Here is a 19,034-nt window from a genome sequence, read left to right as displayed (position 1 = left end):
GTAGGTCCTTGTTACTTATCTATGTTATATGTAGTAGTGTGTATATGTTAATCCCAATACCCTAATTTATCCCTTCCTCCAACATATCCCCTTTGGTAACTGTAAATTTGGTTTTTAAATATTTGAGTCTGTTTCTTTTTTATGAATAAGCTCTTTTGTATCATTTTTACTAGAATCCATATATTAGTGATCTCATGATTATTTGTCTTTCTCTGACTTAATTCACTTAGGGCAATAATTTCCATGTCCATATATATTGCTGCAAATGGCATTATTTTGTTCTTTTTTATGGCTGTGTCATATTCTATTGTATATATGTACCATATCTTCTTAATCCATTCTTCTGTGGATGGACATTTAGGTTGCTTCCATGTCTTGGCTATTGTGAACAATGTCTTTTTTTGCACTTGTTCCATGGTTTTCTTCCTTAGAGATTCTTGTCCAGATGCTACAAAGCTTCTGTTTCAGATGTAGTTCCTCCATGCATCCTGGCCTCATTAAGTGCAAAACAGGAAGGTGGCTCTGCCTTCTGCCTAATTCCTGTACATGAGGAGGCCATCTTTGAGCCCAGCCCTGCCTTTCCTGCCTCAATTCTGTCACTAAAACAAAAGTCCTCAATGTCACAGTAGACAGAGGAGAGAGAGCTGGGACAATCCAGTATGTCTGCTGGCCTGGCCTAAATTGGAACCACTCACTTCTACCCATTGGAGCAGAGTCCAGTTCTGTGCCCCAATCTGCTGCAAAGGTAGCAGGCAGAGGAAACAGGATTGGTACTTATACAGTTAGTCACTGTGACATCCTTCTTACAGGTTGACTTATGTCCCCCCCCCCAGAATTCATGTGTTGAAGCCCTGACTCTCAGTAACTTACAAACGACTGTATTTGGAGATGGGGCTTTAAGAGGATAGCTAATGTTAAGTGAGATCATCAGTGTGGGCTGTAATCCAGTATGACTGGCATCCTAATAAGAAGGGGAAACTTGGAACCAGGCACCAGAGATGCTTGTGCAGAGGAAAGACCAGGTGAGGCCATAGCAAGGAGGCAGCCGTTTGCAGGCCAAGGAGAGAGGTCTCAGAAAAAAACTATGCCTGCCACCACCTTCATTTTGGACTTCTGTTCTATTTAAGCCCCAGTGCATGGTATTTTGTTATGACAGCCCTATCAAACTTACAAGACTCTGTAGAAGAAACATAAAATTTATAAATTAATTTGGAAAAAAATTGTTTCATCATATTGATTCTTTGCCATTTAGAGATTTTCCATTTATTTAAACCATCTTCTGGGAGATTTTGTATGATTCTCTAGTTTTCTTCCTGCAGTAGTCATGCACATATCTTTTAAAGTTTACTTCCTAGGCAATATGTTATTGTAACTTTTTGCAAACAGGTCATTTTTCATTATGCTTTTCCTGATGATTACTTCTGGTATAAAGGGACACTATTGATTTTTGTATAATACGTTGTAACCCATATATCCCACTGAGTTCTCTTATTGGTTCAAGTGCATTTTTATTTGTTTTGCAGGAATGTTGCAGGTAAAAAAAAATCCTGTTCATATAATCTATTAAAGTATAGGTTTTCTTTATCTTGTTTGTTTAAAATGCTGAAGAGTGAAAAGTCAGATGAAGTTTCCCTTTATGCCTATTATTTCTCTTTTTAAAAAATCTGGAGTTCCCACTGTGACACAGTGGGTTAAAAACCCAATTGCAGCATCTCTAGTCACTTAGAGGCACAGGTTTGATTCCTTGCCCAATGCAATGGGTTAAAAGAACTGGTGTTACTGCAGCTAAAGTGTAGGTTGCAGCTGCAGCTTGGATTCAGTCCCTGTCCTAGGGACTTCCATATGTCTCAGGTGTGGCCATAAAAAAACTGCAGTCTTTGCGTTATATATTATCTATTTCTATGATAAATATGTGTACATATACATATATTGCATTATATATTTCTATGGAATGTTATGGAGGATACATATTACTGTTACATGTTCATAATGGATGATATTGACTTATGTAAAATTTCCTTTCATTTTGAATTCTGTTTTGTTATTCATACAGTAATCCTTCTCTTCTTTTGGTTATCATGGCTTGACATAACTTTTGCATATCTTATTTTAACTTCCATAAGTTTCTGTGATGCTGTTAATTTAACTCATGGACTTGAAGAACTTACTTGTGGTTGCCAAGTGGGAGGGGGAGGAAGAGGGATGGATTGGGAATCTGGGATTAATAGATGTAAACTATTGCATTTGGAATGGATAAGCAATAAGATCCTGCTGTATAGCACTGGGAACTATATCTAGTCACTTATGATGGAGCATGATGGAGAATAATGTGAGAAAAAGAATGTATATATGTATGTGTAACTGGGTTACTTTGCTGTAGAAAACTGACAGAACACTATAAACCAAGTATAATGTACAAAATAAAAATCATTTTAAAAAAAAGAACTGAAAATTTAAAAACAAACAAATAAAAACAAAAAAGAAATGAAACAATTCAACCTGAGAGTCCTGCCCTTGAAAGAGAAGGTTTTTCCCATTTTCTCTATAGTCTTAACTGAGGCTTTCAAGTCATCTTTCTGGGCTTTCTAACCCTCTCCTTATTTCCTTTAATCATGTAGTAGTTTTTCTGTCTATAATATAGAGACAGTGCATGTGGTTTGTTATGGTCTGAAGGTTGGTTCCCTCCAGATTCACACGTTGAAGCTGTACCTGTCTGTGGTCCATATGGCTGTTTGGAGTAAGGACAAGTCATTGAGTTTGAACGAGGTTGTAGGTGGGGCCCTGTGTGAAAGGACCCAAGTCCTTATAGGAAGAGACACCAGGATTCCTTTTCTCCCTCCACAAGCTTTCCCTGTGAGGACATAGAGGGAAGAACCAGGAAGAATCTTCTCACTAGAAACCAGTTGTCCAGAACCTCCATCTTAGATTCCAGCCTTCAGAATCGTGAGAGCATGAAAGTCTGTTACTCAGTCTGTGTCAGTTTGTTTTATCAGCCTGAGCAGATTATTGCATTGCTTTTACATGACTTTCAGTTAACAATACCAATTCCAAAAACATTTGTGAAGCTATATTTTCTGATGAGCAGAAAAAAAAACCCTCAGAAATAACAACAACAGCCAAAAACTCAGTGGACACCATGAAATACGGGGCAATTATTACATCTATTTCTCTTAAACTAGTACTGGCTTTTACTAACTATTCTGAAATTTTAGATGAATGTTCTTATTTTAGATGAGATATCTTTTGATATATTTTAAGATATTTACATTCTTGTTTCTAACTGCATTATAACAATTATTCAGAAAAATGATGTCACAATGGTATTTTGTGCTGTTTATCAATCCTTCTACACTTTCACTCAAAGGCAACACTTAACCTGCGCTGATAATGGTATATCTGTGATTATTGACTGTGATAGTCATGTGCAGCTTCGCCTGGCTTCACAGAGGCTCATCAACCAATGGTCAGTGTGTAGAGCTTCCTCCTGGAGCAAGTCCTAAAGCAGCCCGTTCTTGCTCTAATGCACCCATGGCTTCTGAGAGATGGAAACTTTACAAACACAGAAAAAGGGAGAAAAGGGACCCAGTGGCAGAAGCATCCAAAAAGAAGCTGCTTTCTATGAGGCCATGATCCATCTTAGGACCCAGGACACTAGACCGTTCATGAGTGGAGGTCCTGGACTCTGGAGAAGAGAGCTCAGTTATGCTGTTTTCTGAGAAAATGTAGGATCTTCCAGGGTAAGATCCAGCCTGAAGCAAATGTGTTATTGCAGAAGCCAGGCACTTACTGACTCTGCTGTAGCAGAGTCCTACCTGTCATTTAGGAAAACAGAACCCTTTTCCCCCAGGCTTCTTCCCCCACTTCCAGTCTTAGCAAACTTTCTGGACTGACACACATGGGTTTCCTACCTGGAGGGTGGGGGAAGGGGCTCTCAGGCCACAGCCTCTACCTGGATGATGTGGGCAATAGACACATCTGATCTGTTATTATCCAGTTACATATGGTTGCAACTTCTCCTCTTTGGGGTTCTCTGATGGCTTTGATCTCTTGGAAGGCTATAATACTTATGAAGACCACCCAACAGAGGCATGAAATTCATGGGCATAGCCATCCTGTGTTTGGTACAAAATTGGTTCTTAATATTTGTTGAATGAATTACTGAATATAGGATTTTAAGTCAAAATTTTTCTACTCTAAGTCTGGGAGTTTTTTAAATATTGGGAAAGAATACATCTGAGTTCAATCTAATTTTGCTTTCTGATTTGATCTATTGTTTTTCAGTTTAATGTCTATAGTTCTTTTCCTTCCCTTCAAGTGTAGCACTTTCATCAGATAGGGTCTAAATATTCCTTTAAAAACAATTTTGCTGCTATTCAGAATGCTCCTCAACTCAGAGAGTCAAGTCTTCAGGAATCATTTTTATATTATGTATTTAGTGTTGCTTCTATTTTTGATTCTCTTTTTTTTCTCTAAGAACAAAAATTATATACAATTTCATGCCTCTTATACCTATTTTGTACCTTCTTTCAAATTATGTTTAACTCTGTCTTTCTTAGTCATGAAAACTGAGAAGTTTCTCAAGCTTGTCATCCATGCTAGTAATTCAATTTTCCAGTGTTGCTTCTTTCTGTTCATTACCAATTCTAATGCAGGTTAAATTTCTATAATCAAGCTTTCTTTTCAGTTAATACAAACCATACTTTTTTTTTTTTCCATCTGACCCACCTTTAACCTGTTTTGCTTGATCATATTTCTTTTAGAATCTGTCTATGGTCTAACAATCTAGTATTCCAAAGATCATTTTTCAGCAAAATTTTACTTTCTATTGGAATTACAAAGCATACCCTTCTGAAATATCTTTCTTCCTTTCAACAGTAAAATAATTCCTTGTGCTGTGGTCTCTTCTGTTTTGTCTTCTGTTATGGAATTTTCTATTAGAGCTATCATTTTTCCTGTTTACATTTATTTATTTATTTATTTTTGCTCTTTTAGGGCCACACCCATTGCATACAGAAATTCCCAGGCTAAGGGTCAAATTGGAGCTGCAGCTACCATCCTCTGCCACAGCCACAGCAACATAAGCTGTGTCTGCAACCTACACCACAGCTTGAGGCAACACCAGGTCCCTGACCCATTGAGCAAGGCCAGGGAGTGAACCTGCATCCTTATGGATACTAGTCAGATTCATTTCTGCTGCACCACAATGGGAATTCTATTTAGTTATATTTAAATCATATAAATTTTATTCAAATCTGGTACTTATCCTATGAAGAGAGCAGATCAATTCTTACAATATCTCTTTCATTATTGCATGTTATCAGTGACCTATTCTTTGACTTCAAAAATATGTTTAAAACTACCAGAGTAGAATTTCCATCTAGTCCTGGGCCTTTAAAGACATACTAAGTGCCTAGATGCTACACCCTGGCTGAAAACAAATGACATATTTGTTGTCTTTTCCTGGTGATTAGGGGATTAAGTAAAACATCTCCATATCATTAAGTTAAAATGAAATTGTGAAAAATACTTGGATTCTTGTATTGAATACCTAATTGACCAGTTGGTCCAAAAAGCACTACATGATTTGAGAATGTGTAGAAAGAGAATTAATTTTGAAGAAGCTGCCCTGAGATTGTGCAGGGTCACTCTTCAACATGAATGTTAATACAACAGGATAACCTTCATGATAAATAATTAAAATCCTGTGGCATAGCTTTCCAGAATACAGAATACCCACAAGTCAAGAAAGTATGATCTTGGCTTAAACTAAATAAAATATCAGTATCTAATTTTTTATTAAGAAAAAATGATATCTTGGATTATTATAATTTTATACCATAATAAAGGTAAATATATATGAAATTTATATTTGTATCTGTTTATTGCTGTCTACATCTGTATTCTCAAAGGCTGACCTAATATCAGTCTGGAGTTTTGTGACTTCTAAACTCACCACTTTCTAAAAAAAAATTTATTAGAACAGTGTTGCCAGATAAAATAGAGGACCACTTTTTAAACTTGAATTTCATATAAATAATAGATAATTTTATTATAAGTATAACCCAAATGTCACATGGACATACTTATACTGAAAAAATATTCATTGCTTATCTGAAACTCAGATCCAACTACATACCCTATATCTTTATTTGCTAAGTACAGCAAGTAATTTTCAAAACCACCCATTTTAAATGTAGCCTATAAAATATATTTAAACATTTATAATGGAATTATAACAATAAGATTTTATTTTTAAAATCGCACCTTGAAAAAGGAAAATAGAATTTCTAATGGAGAAACCCATTGACTTTTTAATTCAAGCAAGATATCTTGAATAGTTGATAATCTTCTATGATGGCATTCTCAATGAGATGTGTTTTATGAGATAAAAATTGTATTAACCAAGGTTAATCTCCATCTGAATTTACCTTCATTTTCTTTGAAATACTTAGTGTGTTCTATATTTTTTGTTTCTATTCTATTTCTATATGATCTTAATAGGCTAGCTTCTCTTTGCTAATACTAATTTAAGAGTATACTTAAACTATAGAAACAGGAGGTTGGTTATATTTAAAGCCTATAATGATGCACTCAAGAGCATTTATTAGGCCCCACTGGGTACCAGTTATTATGTCAGCTGCTTAGGATATACCTGTGGACAATTACTTCTCCCTATTCTCGAGGAATTGATGGTCTGGTAGGGAGAAGTGACATGGATGAGTTACTTTCCATGTGGTTAGGTATTAAGAGGGTGTGAGCAGAGAGATGAAGGAGGCCAGGCCAGAGGAAGGAGTGATAGGACACTTCAATGATGCGACAATTTAAAACACTCATTCTATGGCTGATGGGGATGGGAGATTACAAAAGATGTGAGAAAATGAGGTGTGAGAAGGTACAAAATGCACAGACACTGGGAGGGCACATGGAGGAACCCTGTCTCTGCCAGAGCATACAAGGTGTGAGGGAGGGGATAGCAGAGAAGGGACTGTCCTCAGATGAGGATGAGGGAGGCTGGCCATGATTGTGGAAGACAGTGCCAGGCTAAGGGTTTGGGATTTTATGTTGCAGGCTGTTGAGAAGGCACAGAAGTGTTTTAGATAAGGGAGGTCACACCAGTGTGGGTTTTCAGCATTTGTCTCTACCTATGGGGGTGCACGGATTAGAAGGGACAATGGATAGAGGCATTTCTGGCAACTGCTCACCCTAGAGGCAAACAACTGGACCCGAAGCAGTAGGAGTGAGCGTGGAGATAAAGGTGGTTGGTGGCAGTGCTCGAGGGGGAAGGATATGTGGACCACTGGATTTAGGGACATGGTAGAGTCTAGGTTTTTGGTATGGATTACTAGGGGGAGTGTGAGGGCCCCTGCATCATATACTCTAGGGGAACCACGAACCCTGCTTGTTATGGGAGTGGTACCCACTAGAGTTTGAAGAGTCCTATACTGCTGTACAGTGGCCCTGAATTTGAATGACACAATTTGGAATAAGGAAATTATGAGAAAACGTTTTGGCAGAGGCCATAAATTCAGGTTTTGGACTTTATAGCTTTTGTGTCATTCATATAAGCCCAGTACCATTTTGGGAGTACATCATTGTACTTTAGATCTGATGTTCTTGCAAACCTTGTTTTGTGTCTCCTTGATAGGTCTACCCAGCATTGCCCTGGTGGCAGATCATTATAAGGGCCTTAATAGGATAAATGGATTTTGAAAACAGTCTAAACATACAGAATGACAAATGTGGGTCTGTACAGCTTGCAACTTCCTGTGTCCATGGAAGTTCTCATGAGTTGATCATAGCCTTGACCAAATCTAGAGTTCATCTTGGAATCATTCTTAACTCAGTTACAGGAAGCCTATTTTTTTTGTAACTAAGTCAAAAAATTTGAAAAAGAGTATATGTATGTGCATAACTCGGCCACATTGCTGTGCAACAGAAATTAGAACAACATTATAAGTCAACTATGCTTACGTAAAAAAAAAGAAAAAAATGTTTCAGTTAAATTTTGCAGTATATTGATATATCTTCAAAAGCAGTGTATTTCTAAGTTTCTTCTTAATACATATTTTAACAAAAGTTCAATTCCACTATCTAACTGTTTTGAATAAAGGAAAATTTACTGTCCATCCTCTGACTGTTTTTGTCAGCGTATTATGAGCAATAGTTATTATTTAGACAATGTGCTCAAAATTCTGTGGGTGAATATTGAGCCATTTTTTTAAAGTAATGCATTTCTCTATTCTTTTTTTTTTTTAAAAGAATTTTCAAGGGCAATATTTACATAGATTCAGAAGTTTAGAAATATTTGAATTTCCATCTGGTAAGACTATGATAGCATCATAAAAATATGCTTCCAACTGATCCCTTAGAATTATCCAGGAAGTACTTTTTGTAAAGTGCTTGTCTGGGACAGTAGAAGGGGAAAGTGGTGATTCAAGAGCTATTTTCCAATTTCACACAGGGTGGAACATGAGACAACATGTTAAACCCCTCACTGGGCAAGGAAAGGAGAGTCCTTGTTTCCAGTAAGTAAAGTCCCTTGATTCTCTGAACCAGACCTGTGTCTGATCCATGTGTCTCTTGACGACAGAGAAGCATACACTTATGTAGCAAGATCATGGCCATACAGGAGGTCCTGTTGTGGCTCAGTGGTAGCAAACCCAACTAATGTCCATGAGGATGCAGGTTCAATCCCTAGATTCCCTCAGTGGGTTAAGGATTCAGTGTTGCTGTGAGGTAAAGTGTAGTTTGCAGACTTGGCCTGGATCTCTCATTGCCATGGCTGTGGTGTAGGCCAGCAACTGAAGCTCTGATCCAACCCCTAGCCTGGGAACTTCCATCTGCCTTGGGTGCAGCCCTAAAAAAGAAAAAAAAAAAAGGATTGCTAGACAGTTTTTGTTTATTTGTTTGTCTTTTCTAGGGCCGCTCCTGTGGCATATGGAGGTTTCCAGGCTAGGGGTCTAACAAGAGCTGTTGTTGCTGGCCTATGCCAGAGCCACATCAATGCAGCATCTGAGCCGCATCTGCAACCTATGCCACAGTTCACGGCAACACTGGATCCTTAACCCACTGAGCAAGGCCAGGGATCGAACCTACAACCTCATGGTTCCTAGTCAGATTCGTTAACCACGATGGGAACTCCTGCTAGACACTTCTTAACAAAATCATAAAATGAGCAAGATTCTAGACCTTTCGTTTATATGAAAAAATCCCCAGCTTGACCCAAGGTCAAAATTTATTTTGTGACAAGCATAAGAACAGGGCAGTGTACAATGAATTTAATCACAGAACTAAAGAACTTCCAGTGTTTCCAAAAAAAATGTCATCACAAAATACAGTGGCCTCTAGAGAATGCTAATATGATTGGCAGTACTTTCACTTAAGTCACACAGCTAAGCAATGAGATATTATTAATATCTACCTTGTACAAACTTAAAAAAGGTCACTACTCACTTAGTGATGGAGAGATATTAGTAAAGAGATTTGATGTAAAAAATTATTTTCCTTTAATGGCTTTATCTCTGTACTTCAGATACACACACACCCACCCACACACACATGCACACGCATACATATGCATGGATACAGGTGGGTGGGCGGGTGGATGGTTGGATAGGTGTGTGGATAGTGGATCGGTAGGTAGATGGTTAGAAGGATAAACTCTGCCACAATACAGGAAGTTGCTTTTTTGCACTGTCTTTTTCACTGTCGCTTATTATACAGAATGAGGGAGAAGGTGGTGGTGTGCGATTTGCTTTTTCTCTCTCTTAATGTGTTCTTGATGAAGAGAATTTCCTAAGTTGATGTTGTAAATTTGTACTTTTATTCATGTTTAGTGTTCTCTTGATGAAGAAAAAATTGGTATTCACCAGATTGTTCAACTTCTACATTTAAGTCTAGAATTCCCCTGGAAATTATTTTTTGTATGATGTTAGGTATAGGAGTCAAAGCTATTTTTTTTTCTTTTTTCTATATATGCTTGCTCCAGAATCACTTATTGAAAAGATCACTCTTTCCCCACTGCACTTCCTTAGAATGTTGTCAAAATATAGGAGGATTTATATGTGTGGTCCAGCTGGGGGATTGTTTATTATATTCATTAGCCATATTTTCCTGATTTTGCTCTAGTCCCAAGATGTTTTAGTTACAAGTGCTTTAGAATCATTTTGATATTTTGTAGTGCAAACTTTCTGGCCTTGCTTTTCTTGAAGATTACCTTGGTTTTTCTTGGTTCTTTGCACTTTAATATAAAATTTAGAATCATCTTTTCAATTTACTCTTCCCCCCAAATTCTATTCCGAATTTTATTGGGATTATATTGAATATGTACATTAATTTGGAGGGAATGAATATTATTACAATATTAACTATTCAAAAATATAAACTCAGTGTATCCTTTATTTAGTTCTTCTTAAATATTCTCATTTATATTTTATAACTTTTTTGTTTGTAGAGATCATGCATATCTTCTAGAATTTGATAATTTCACATTCTACTATAATGAAGATATTTTTTATTTTTCAGTTTGTTCATTATGCAGCAATGCTATTGATTTTTGGAAAAAAAAATAACATTTAGAAACCTTGCTAAATTTGTTAACTAATTCTAATACTTTGTTTCTGGATTCTTTTGGATTTTTCCATAATAATGTCCTGTGGGGAAAATGACTTTTTTTCTTGTTTCCAACCTTCAGACTTCATTTTCTTGCCTTATTGCATGGGCTATATCCCTGGCAAGTGTTCAGTAGTAATAGTGAGGATGAATGTCATGGTTCATTCTCAACAAAAAAGTTTTCTATAATTCATCATTGAGTATACTGTAGTCTGTAGGCATTTTTGTGGATTTTTTTTTACAGATTAAATAAATTGCTTTTTATCCCTTGCTTGCTAATTTTTTAAGCTGTAACTGGGGTTTGAATTTCATTAAATCCTTTTTCTGCAGTTATCAGGGTGATCACCATGACAAATTTGAGGAAGTCTGTTTTTTTTTTTTCCTACCAGTTAACTGAATGACTTTAATTAGATTGACATTATTTGTAGTTACTGGAAGAATTTACTGGTGAAATCACCTGGATTTTTGTATTTGAAAATATTTTTAACTGAAAATTAATTTTTAAATACCATTGTAAATAATCACATCTCCTATTTCTTTTATGTCATTTTAGAAATAGTATTTTTAATGGAATTTAATTTTTTCAAGGAAAATTTCAAAATCTATGTGTAAAGTTGTTTCAGCTATAATTGTTAGAGTTTAGTGTTTCTATTACTTTTAGTGATACTGTCCTTATTCATTCCTGACTTTGTAACTTGTGTTTTCCTGACTTTTCTTTAAAATCATTCCTGTTAGATATTAGCAGGTGTTATACTTTTTTAAAAAATCCTATAGAACTAACCTTTATCTTTCTTGACTGCCTAATTCTCTAGTGAGGTTTTCCAAATTTTCACTGTTTTTCTCCATTAAGCACTCATTGTGGCTTTTTTAAATCTTATAAGTTCTATATCTGGGTGAAATGCAGATCTATTTCTGTTATTTTGATTGTTAGTTTGGATTCATGTTATCTTCTCTTGGTATGCTTATTCATTTGTATTGAATGAGAAAGATCTACACCACAGCCATGGCAACACCAGATCTGAGCAGCATCTGTGACCTATGCCGCAGAGGATCCCTGGTGGATTTGCTTTCTCCTCTTCTTGAGATAAAGAGTGGGTCAAAATTAGGAACTGAACTGAATAGCCAGAGGGCTACATTTTGGTCAGAGTGGCCTATCTCTCATTCTTGGCTGCCATAATGTAGAAGGCATGTCATCCAGGGGCTAAGAGCTTGTCCTGTTTGCAGGGCTTCTCTTGAGGGTTTTTTTATTTTTGTTTTTGTTTTTGTTTTTTTGTCTCCTCCACATGGTGGAAACTGGAAAACTCCACTTGCTTTTCAGAGGCTATTCCCTTAGAGTTTTGTTTCCTGTTGGCACAGCTTCAAGATCCAGTAGATGCGGAAGTTCCCGTGTCCTCTAGTCCTTCAAGCATTCATTTTTGTCTTTCTAGCCCTAGAAGATGTCCAAAAACTCTGCTAGTTTCTCACATTTGCAACAGATCCCCAAGATTCTTACCCTTTTGCTCTGTGCCTGAAACCAGCAATACCCAGAGATGATGTGACTGCAGAACATTGGTCAGGACTTAAAGTTCACTAGTTCGCACTTTTCAGTACTTTTTTGTATGCCTTTAAATCAAGACTTTTTTTTGTGGGGAGAATAGTTCATGTAATTTTGTAGTAACTTTGTTTTTACCACAATTTACCCCATTCTCCCCAAAAGCGGAAATACATTCTTTTAATGGATCTCTCAATTTTATTACTATTTGTTTTTCTTTTTATAGACATATCTGCAGCATATAGAAGTCCCTGGACTAGGGGCTGAGTTGGAGCTGCAGCTGCAGGCCTACCCCACAGCCATGGCAACACCAGATCTGAGCCACATCTGTGACCTATGCCACAGTTTGTGGCAACACCAGATCCTAAACCACTGAGTGAGACCAGGGATCAAACCCACATCCTCACAGAAACAATGTTGGGTTCTTAAACCCCTGAGTGGCAATGGGAACTGCTATTACTAATATTTGGTTGAGGATATTTGCATTCATGTTCATGAGAAAAATCTGGTCTTTAGTTTTCCTTTATTATGTCCTCATCAGATTTTAGCAATAAAGTCCTCTGACCTCATACAACCTAAAAATTGGTATCCTTTATTTTTTCTTTTGGTCTCTGTAAATGTTTGGCTTTCTTTCTTCCTTGAAGGTTTGGAAGAATTCACTAATGAAGCCCTTATAGCAAAGAGTTCTTAAGTTTTTAGTTCCATATTTAATTTTTTTAATACATAGAGGAAAATCTCATTTATAATTCTTAAAATACTTGGTTTGGTTATTTGTGTTTTTCTAACACTGTAATTGTCAGTTTCACTTAAAGATTTTATTTGTTGGCAAAGTGTTGTTCATAAATATTCTTATAAAATGTTATTATAAGTGTAGGACTTTTTTCTGATATTTGTGCTGTATATCTTCTATTTTAATTTTGTACTTACTAAGGGTTTATTTATTTTATTAGCTTTTCAAAAAACAATCAATTGAACATTGCTACCTTTCGCTGTCTGTATTTGTTCCCTATTTTATTAAACTTGGTTCTTTATTATTTCCTTCATCAGGCTTGCTTTGGTTGGAAACCCAGGCTAGGGAGGGAAGGGCTTTTTGTCCCAGGTGGGCACAAGTACCAGTGATGAGGGAGGCATCCAGGCAGCTCACTGGGCAGTGTGGAAAGCCTCTTATCTTGGTTGACCTATGTATATGTTAAAAAAAGTTTCCAGCATTTCTCTGCATCACTTATTTCATGAGAGATGGGGTGGTGCTTGGTGCTATCTGGAAATACAGTTCCCTTCTCCTTCTCCCACACTTCAGGCTTTGCTGTCTGATCCAAGAACAGGCAAAAACCTTTAAGGGCTTAGGAAGAAGTTAAACTTCCAGTAACTTTCCATTTGGACTGCAGCAGAAAAAAATTCTTTATTTTGTGAAATTTTCTCTCGACTGCATTATTTCTGAGGGTATTTAAAATGAAATGTAGGTATTCTTAGTTGGCTTGAGTATGAAGATAGAAGACTCTGTCTGACAGGTGGTCCCAAACCTCAGTTCCCGCTAGAAAAATCAACTGCCTATGTGTGATATGGTCAACATAGAGACCTAATATTATTGAACTTACTTGATCATATAATTTGTGTGACTAATCACAGAATTAAAATTTATAAACCATGCAGAAGAAATTGTGGAAAGCATTTCCTGATGAGAATCATAGTACACTTAACTCTGGGTGACTGTAATAAATTTCTTTAAAAAAAAAAAGCAAAAGACTTCTTTGTAAATTGTTTTAGGACTACTAACAATTATGTAAAGAAAGATGCTTAGAAATAAATGGCATCAATTTAAGTTTCTTCTTCAGGCATTTGGATGAACTACAGTCAGGGAAGTTTCTGGGCTAGGGCCTAGTTGGAGCTACAATATTTATTTTCAGTAAATCCACCTTGGCATCCACATGCCTAAGTCATTTTCAGAAGAATCAGCAAATAGTTTCTCCAGTGTCTAATTAGTGTTTGGCTTATTTATCTTCTCTAGATTGGGAGTGACAGATCAGTTAATTGCATACATTTTCTGTTAAATATCTATGATATCCTCAATTAAAGTAAAAATAATAGGAGTTCATGTCGTGGCTCAGTGGGTGACAAATCCACAAGGATGCAGGTTCAATCCTGGACTTGCATTGCCATAAGCTGTGGTGTAAGTCACAGATGTGGCTTTGGATCCTATGTTGCTAAGGTGGTGGTGTAGGCCTGCAACTGCTGCTCTGATTTGACCCCTAGACTGAGAACTTACATATGCTACAGGTATGGCCCTTTAAAAATATATAAAAAGAAAAGAAGAAAATAAAATAAAATAGAAAATAAAATGAATATTGAGGATGAGTTTTATTTGATCAAATAAAGACGTGTATAGTCTATTTTTAAGTACCTATGTGTGCACGTATGCAATTTCAGTTGATACGAATTCTCTAATATAAACATTGATGAGATCAGAGCTATTGAATCTTTCATAATAAATTTATAATTATTTTTGAGACTATTTAACCTCTATTCTCTTAGCAAATTTCCATTACCCAATACAGTATTGTCAACTGCAATCACCATGTTTTACATTATATCCTCAGACCTCATTCATCTTAGAGCTGAAAATTTGTACCCTTTTACCAGCCTCTCCCTCTTTCCCCTTCTCAGTCCCTGCTTACCACTTCTCTACTCTGTTTCTGTGAGTTTGACTTTGTTTTTTTAGATTCTACATATAAGTGATGCTACGTGTTTGTTTTCCTCTGTCCAATTTATGTCACTTAGTATAATGCCCTCAGGGTAACTTTTGAAAGGCAAAAAAAATTTGCTATGCACCTGCTATGTGCTAGGCCTTACCTTAGGTCCCAGAAAAACATGAATAAATAACCGTTATTACCACAATATACTCCTTTCCTTCTAGTGCTTTATTTTAGTGCTATAAAGAGCTGGATAAAAAAATCTCTCTGAAGAGATATTCTCCTAAAAATCTCAGTCTATTTATTAAACATTAAAATTCTGAAACAAATACACTGTTTAATATGCACTATTTCTTTTTCTGTTGATGAATTTATGCAGTAAATAGGTGAATTAGATGATTTTTATATGGAAACATGGCCCATGGATTTGAAAATCTTGCTTGTGGAGTGATAAATAGAAGCTCCAAAATAAAACTGGTTTCCTTTCTTCCCAGCGAGAGGAAATCTCTCTCTTCTGTTCCAAGGAATTGTATTTATTTTGTGAATGGAAATATTTCCAAGAATTTTTGGCCTCTCGTTAGGGTTCATACTCATATAGTTGGTTTTATGATACTATAATAATATTTTTCCTTCTGTTTTAGTTAAATGCTTGTCAGATTCTCATTATACTCAGATTTTCATTTCTGGATTGAGTCAGCTCATTTTGGCAAATCAGCAAGCACACAATCACTTTATAAGTAAATGTAGGTTAAAATATTCTGCCCCATGAAATATGGCCTGGGGTTCTCGGCATCTGACTCTTGACTCAACTTAATGCCAGCTCTGTGTAGTTTGGTTTGTAGAGCATTGATTGTGTTGTTGGCTGTGTGTGTGTGTGTGTGTGTGTGTGTGTGTGTGTGTGTGTTTGAATGAGAAGCAGGGTGGGAAAGAGGACTTTAGAGGATTGGAAAGAGGTTTCATTCCAAATCGGTGATTGACAGTTCATGGGCTACAATGGAAATCAATTTAAACAAAAGCACACAGAGAATAATTAATAAAGTATTTGGAGATGTAGCAAAATTCTGTTGCCTCTGCTAACAATCGAAATTACTTTTTTCCTATGAATTCTCATTTTGAAGGTTGAAATAGCAAACGTAAGTGTTAATATTGTTATAGGCATAAATTAAATTTCAGTATTAGATTATAAAAATGCTATTTTCCTTCTGAATTCTCAAAATGCTCGTTCAATATCATGAAGCAGTATCCTCTTCCTTTTGTGTCTTGTGTACCATACTGAAAACATGTCATGCCTGAATCCCTTTCACCTCTTTAGAAAGGATTAGTTGTATTCAAGACGCCATTTTGACAGGTATTGGCAAGGGACTGTAGTTGGCTAATTAAAAAAATTATAGGGTGTTAGAAGATGATATAAAGAATGAACAAGAGAGAAGGAACCCCAGGGGGCATCTCCAGCATCTGCTGGCATCTCTTGGGACTAAGCAAAGAGCAACCGTGAAAAATCCTGGACCACTTTCAAAGAGTTCCAAACTGCGTGGAGCCATACTCCAGGGGACTTTAACTACCTAGACATCTGTTGGGTCACAAATACAGCTATCAAAGGGTCCCTTAAATTATGTGGCCAACAGCTTTATGAGGCCACAAGTGGAAACCTAACTTGAGTTGAAGCTGGTGTGACTTGACGAGAATCGCAGGGTGAGAGTGCACCCAAGGATCTAGACCCTGGGAGAGCTGGATGTGCGCTGGCTTGAGAGATGAGACTGACAAAACTGCTGGAACAAAGGTGTGTTTCAAGCAAATGTGCTCACAGAGAACAATTTCCTTGACAGTTTCTAGAAAAAATTGCATCTGTGGGAAGTCTTGATGAATGACAGAATCTACTGCCTTTTCTCATGGGAAAAGAGTGTGACTGTTCACAAGTCAAGTTTTCAAGCAAATATCTGAAGATTGAGGGAAGAAATTGGACAATTGAAGGGAAAAATAGTTATCTCTGATAGTGTACAGTGCTGTTTCCATACATGAACCCCCATGTGTCCATGAGGATTTGGCCAAAGGAATATTAGACTTCTTCAATGACAGAGACATTAAAATATAAAGAAGAACAGGCAGGTCTTTTATGTGTTCATGACTGTCTAACTGTCCACCAGACTGCCTTTTTTTCTAGTCCTACAGTTATTTTCAGACTCCCATCTCAAGTGTGGTCATCACAGAGCTTATCTTCAGCCAGCGAAATGGGGTAGAAGTGATCATCATGCTCTTACCAACCATTGGCTAAATGCAATAATCCTGAATCTTAGAGGAGGGCAGAGCCCTGATACAGAAGGAGCCTGGGCCCTTTCATGACCAGACGGAGGGCTCCCTGACAAGCACAAACACCCCTGTTAAAATGCCTGCTGGTAAGAAAGAAACCTATTATGTTAAGCCTCTGAGATTTTGGAGGACTACACATTGTAGTGGTTAGCAAATTTCTGCTAATGATCAGAACTTTCCATGGGAAGTTTAAGTATTAAAAATCATCTGTTAGTTCAAGGACATAAAATTTGTTTCATGACCAATTTTATCTCTAGAATAGCCATACCCAAAGCCAATTTAAATAAGCAAACAGTAAACATTGTTAAGAGCTTTTTACTCTCTTGGGTGTTGGGTAAATAAAGTAGGGGCTATAAAGTAGAAAATTAGGACTTTTGAGAGCTTAGTGAGAGGAAATGAGTAAAGGAAGTGCCTTCCATGACTGTCCTGTCCTCTGTGATTATGGTAAAAACAGAAGAAATCAGTTATATAAATGTGGCATCCTGTTGTAGGATTTTCCTCCTTGGATAGTTTTTTGTATCCAATGTTTGTTTTATTTATGCCACCTTGAAATATGTCCTTTGTGATGCTGTTTCTTTCTTGCCTTTTGAATTAAAAAAAATGAGTTTTTCAATGAAACATCTGTTAACCATAGACATTATAATTCCATTGTCTTGAACAGACAATAGGAATCTCATTGAATGAGAACTATTTATGAATTTTTCAGATGACCATGACAGTATAGGCACAAACTACCATGTTATGACAAGACACCTTAAATGGGGGTAGACTAAAAATACCTTAGTGTCTGAACTAGCTGACCTACAGGTGCAATGGCAAGGCTGTATTTGGACTCTCAAAATGTAAGAGATTGTGAGAGTCCTTTATTAGCGTTTTTAACAAATACCTAATGAATATCTGTTGCATGTAATGCATGGTGTTAATTGTGGAGGATACAAACTAAATCAGAAAAAGGGCAAATTTATAAATCTCGAATATAAAATTCGACATGTTACTTTTCTCTATAGCAGAAATTGACAGAACATTGTAAATCAACTCTACTTTAATAAAATTTTTAAAAAGATTCAAGAGGATAAATATAACATCAACAAGCAATTCTCTAGATATAAAAAGAAAAAAAAAACTTAACTCCATCACTAATATAAGAAAGGCCCCGGGCTGGAGGAGCTATTTCTACAGCTAGGTCATGAAACACAGTTTGCTTTAACCCCAGTGTAGATGGACACATCCTGTTATACAGCCTTGTTTTCAGTGGTTTAAATTTATTTTTTAAAATAGAATCCATCCTAATCAGATGTTCCTATGCAACTCTTCCTGGAACTCAATCTGATTTCCTCAAGGAGTCTGCCTATGTCATCTCCTCAAACAAGACACTCATTCCTGCATGGACCTTCCCTTCTATCTGGAACATGCTTTCCTGAGGAGGTCAGAGTCTGCTGCACAGCCTCTGGAAGAATGAGGTAGTGTTATCAATTTCATCTTTTATTTGTTCTTCAAATGACTTGGCACCAGTCTTGAACACCATAATGCGCTTTGACAGGAGGCCGTACATGAAGAAAACACTTAGAGGCTAGAGCCTTTGTAGGCACTGCGACAGGTTGGCTTTTGTTGACAGTGGAGAAGGCATTTGTCAAAATCAATTTTATGATTTACTGCAGAAATGAAATAATCTCCTGTAAGAATTTCACCAGGAACATTACTAGCTGATGTGGGTACTTCAGAACTCAGGAAGTAAATGGATTATTGTATGCTAATTAAGTTCCATCAACGACATTAAAAAGCAGTAAAAAAAAAAAAAGGCAAGAGGATACTCTTTATAAGTTAATCATTTTGTTTGGAATATCTTCATTTATTAATCAGGTTAAAGCTGCTTCACAAACTAGAAATATTCCTGTTGT

This window comes from Phacochoerus africanus, chromosome 3 (genome assembly GCF_016906955.1).
Source record: "Phacochoerus africanus isolate WHEZ1 chromosome 3, ROS_Pafr_v1, whole genome shotgun sequence".
NCBI lineage: Eukaryota > Metazoa > Chordata > Mammalia > Artiodactyla > Suidae > Phacochoerus > Phacochoerus africanus.
Note: the sequence above shows the minus strand (reverse complement) of the source record.